Source organism: Pteropus vampyrus, unplaced genomic scaffold (assembly GCF_000151845.1).
Source record: "Pteropus vampyrus isolate Shadow unplaced genomic scaffold, Pvam_2.0 Scaffold247, whole genome shotgun sequence".
NCBI lineage: Eukaryota > Metazoa > Chordata > Mammalia > Chiroptera > Pteropodidae > Pteropus > Pteropus vampyrus.
In genome coordinates, this window is record NW_011889028.1 from 675,131 (window position 1) to 678,283 (window position 3,153).

General features: G+C 61.9%; 1 long non-coding RNA gene across 1 annotated transcript; it reads right to left on the reverse strand.

Moving 5' to 3' along the window:
* Nucleotides 1-381: 381 nt before the first annotated feature.
* Nucleotides 382-3,153, reverse strand: LOC111729106. The gene is made up of 2 exons (XR_002776096.1): nt 3,081-3,153; nt 382-2,467 (listed from the first exon to the last, which is right to left on the reverse strand). It is a non-coding gene; the product is annotated as an uncharacterized LOC111729106 (long non-coding RNA).

Consider the following 3,153-nt stretch of genomic DNA (forward strand, 5'->3'; position numbering starts at 1 on the left):
TCTGGGTCCACCCGCCCCCACCCCCAGGTGGCCATGAGATACCCCTAGCATCTGTTCCCCAGGAAGGTCCCAGCCGGGCCCAGCTCTGGCCCACGCGCCTGTCCAGCTGAGGAGCTGCCCCAGCCCCTTCCCTCCGCAGGCCCGGCCCGGGGTGGGCAGGGCTCCCGAGACGCGGGCTTGCGCTGAGGCTGCAGACCGAAGGCCGCTGGTCATGCCCCGCTGGACGCTGAGGAGCAGGTGCTGCTCGGCCCGGCCCCCAGGGGCCCTGCTGGGGGCCTGGCCCCACCCCGTCAGCTCCTCTGGGGCCTGCAGGTGTCCGGCCGAGTGTTAGGTGACAGCACTGTTTGCCGAGCAGCTGCACAGACGCGGGAGGCCGACAGCTGCCTTTTGTTCCCTTTTAATAACATTATTAGAAACACACACTTGTATTTACACAAAAGTCATAAACGCTGGGTGAGGGATCCTCTCGACAAGTGCCCAAACCTGAGGGTCACCCTCCAGCACCCCCGGAGAAGGCTTCTCTCTCACGGCCACTCCCAAACCCGACATTGTCCAAGGGGCCGGCACAGGACAGACGTGGGCCTTTTCTCCAGCTGATCGCTGTGGCCAAGGGCTGGGAGACTGGCCCCCGGGCCCGCGTCGCAGGCTTATTTCTGCGCTGGCGGGGGGCGGGGGGACCGAGCTCCCCTACAAAAACCTCACTGACCCAGAGCCTTCACCTGCCCGTGTCACAAGAAGGGAGGTGTGCCGCGTCAGCACAAACCACAGGGACCGCCACACGCTGTGGGAAGCCGGCATGTGTCGGAAAAGAGCAGCCGTGACCCCACGACAGGCTTCCCCAAGGGAGCCCGTGGCTTGTCTTTGCGTACACGGGGGTCCTCCGCCAAGCTCAGAGGGCACCCCGACCCAGCCACGTGACGGTGAGTGACGTAAGGACGTGAGGAAGGGAAGAGGGGCAGAGGGCGCTTCGGCGAGACGCGGCTCCCTGCCCGCCTCCTGGAGCCAGCCCGTCCCCAGGTCCTCGGCCACGGCGGGACAAAGTCTGCCTCCTTCGACACCAGCCGTTTATCATCGATTTCCCCATCCACGCGTCTGTCTGTCCTCACATCCACCCGTCCGTCCTGCCCCCGCCTAACCAACGACTTTGAAACGCCGAAGTCATTCTACTGAGTCTTGGGACCTGGTTCACACCCAGGGCCCAACGCTTCCCGGCTGTGTGGCTCTGAGGAAATTACTTAACCGGTCTCTGCCTCAGTTCCCGCGTCTGTAAGGGGCACTAAGAACAGTTTCCACTGCTCACGGTTGGCTTTGAGGATAAAATGAGATAAGGCGGGTACCACGTGCTTGGCCGAGGGCCTGGCTCGTGAAATGTCCTCGGTGGTTTTCCAGGGTCTTTGCTGTTTTCCATCACCAAACATGATTAGCCAGGCCGCCTACCAGTCACCGAATGGGCTGAGGTTGGGCAGGTACCTCCAACTAAAACTCTGCTGCCCTTGAGGCAAAATCCGACACAAAAAATGCTGCGAGGCCCACAAGGACGTGTCCTCTGGAACTTACTGACGTAAAACAAAACAAAACAAAACAAGGCCAAACAAAAACCCAAAACTCTGCTGTGTCTTTCATTTTAAAGAGAACAATTTGGGCTTCACAGCTCCCGAAGACCTCAAGGGATCTGCCCCTGTGCCTTAGATGTCCTGGCTTAGGGCTGGCACCGGAGACACCGTCCTGGGCCACCGGGGAGCCCCCGTTTGAATCGGCTCTGGACAGTGGATCGACAAGGGCCAGCCTGCACGTGCTTGACGGACGACAGCTCACGGAGACCGGCGGGCTTTCGGAAAATCTCGGGAGCCACAGCGGTGTCCTTGTCACCTCTGCGAGGTCACCAGCTGGTTCTCCAGATGGAAAACTGCGTTTGGATTCCTGAGCCGACGCTTGAGATCCTGGACTAACGATCCAGGCCCTCGCAGGTGATGGAGGCAGCTCGTGAAAGCGGGGAGGGGAGGGCTGTGGTGGACCAAAAAGGAGTTCCACAGAGAGTCACCTCACAGGGTGAGCTGACCGTGAATTCCTCGCTGGGCAGGTCACGACGGGTGGTCACACCCCAGGCCGGTGACTCCTCTAGTACAAGACCCATCTCGGCCGTAAGCGAGCCCGGCCGTGGTTTCTGGGCATCCAGGTCGGCACACCTGTGGGGTGCCAGGGCGAGCCTCCTGGCCAGGCCTCCCGGCAGAGCCCCCTCCAGAGAGCGGGTCGTCTTGTCGGCCCCCCGCACCCTGCTCTCCTGCCTCCATGCAGGCGTCCAGACGCAGAAGAGAAAATGCACATCGCCACTCTCCGTCCGTCGAGATCTCCGGGTGTATCCTAGTCTGGCTCAAACAAATCGCCATGAAAATTCTCTGCAGGTTTGGACGTTCCTACGTCAACGCTGGTTGCCTTGAGCCGGCCGCCTGGCTCCCGGAGCCTCACACTGAGACAGAAGAAGAACAGGATCAGGGTCGGGAGGGGGCCTGAGTCAAAGGTCAAACTCTGGCCAGAGGAAGGGTCGGCCCACGGTGGTCAGCGTCGGGGGCCAAGCTGTGGTCAGGACCAGGGTTCGACGCAGATTGGGGCCAGGCTGGGAGCAGGCCTCCGGGCCGAGAAGCCCACCTGGCTGTGGGTGGGGGCTGCTGCCATGCCCACGGCCGTTTCTCAAGGAGGCTCGACACCCCTCCCCTCCAATCCTTTCTGCCTCTTGCATGCCAGTTCTTACCCTCCCCGTCCTCTGGAGCTCCGGGCACCTGACAGGCCACCCCCGCTCGTCCTTGCCCGCCTCACCCGCCGTCATCCGGGGCCCTGTTCACACCCCACAGAGACTTCAGCCCCCACTGCAGGCACCCCGGCTCACTCAGGCTTCGTCAAAGGGCGGAAGGGAGCACGTCACTCAAATTCCACGTCCAGATGCACATGGCCTTTGGCGCGGGTGGACCCCGGTGCAAGTCAGTCATTGGGGCGCCTCACCCCACATTTCTCTCATCTCCTTGCCCCCACCACCCCAAAGAAAATGGGCTCCTTCCTCCCTCGTTTTCATAGACCCAACTTACCAGGGGATTCTGAGGGTCCTGCCCGGGTCACGTGCCCAGTGCTGAACCAAGCACTGTGACCAGAGGACAGAGC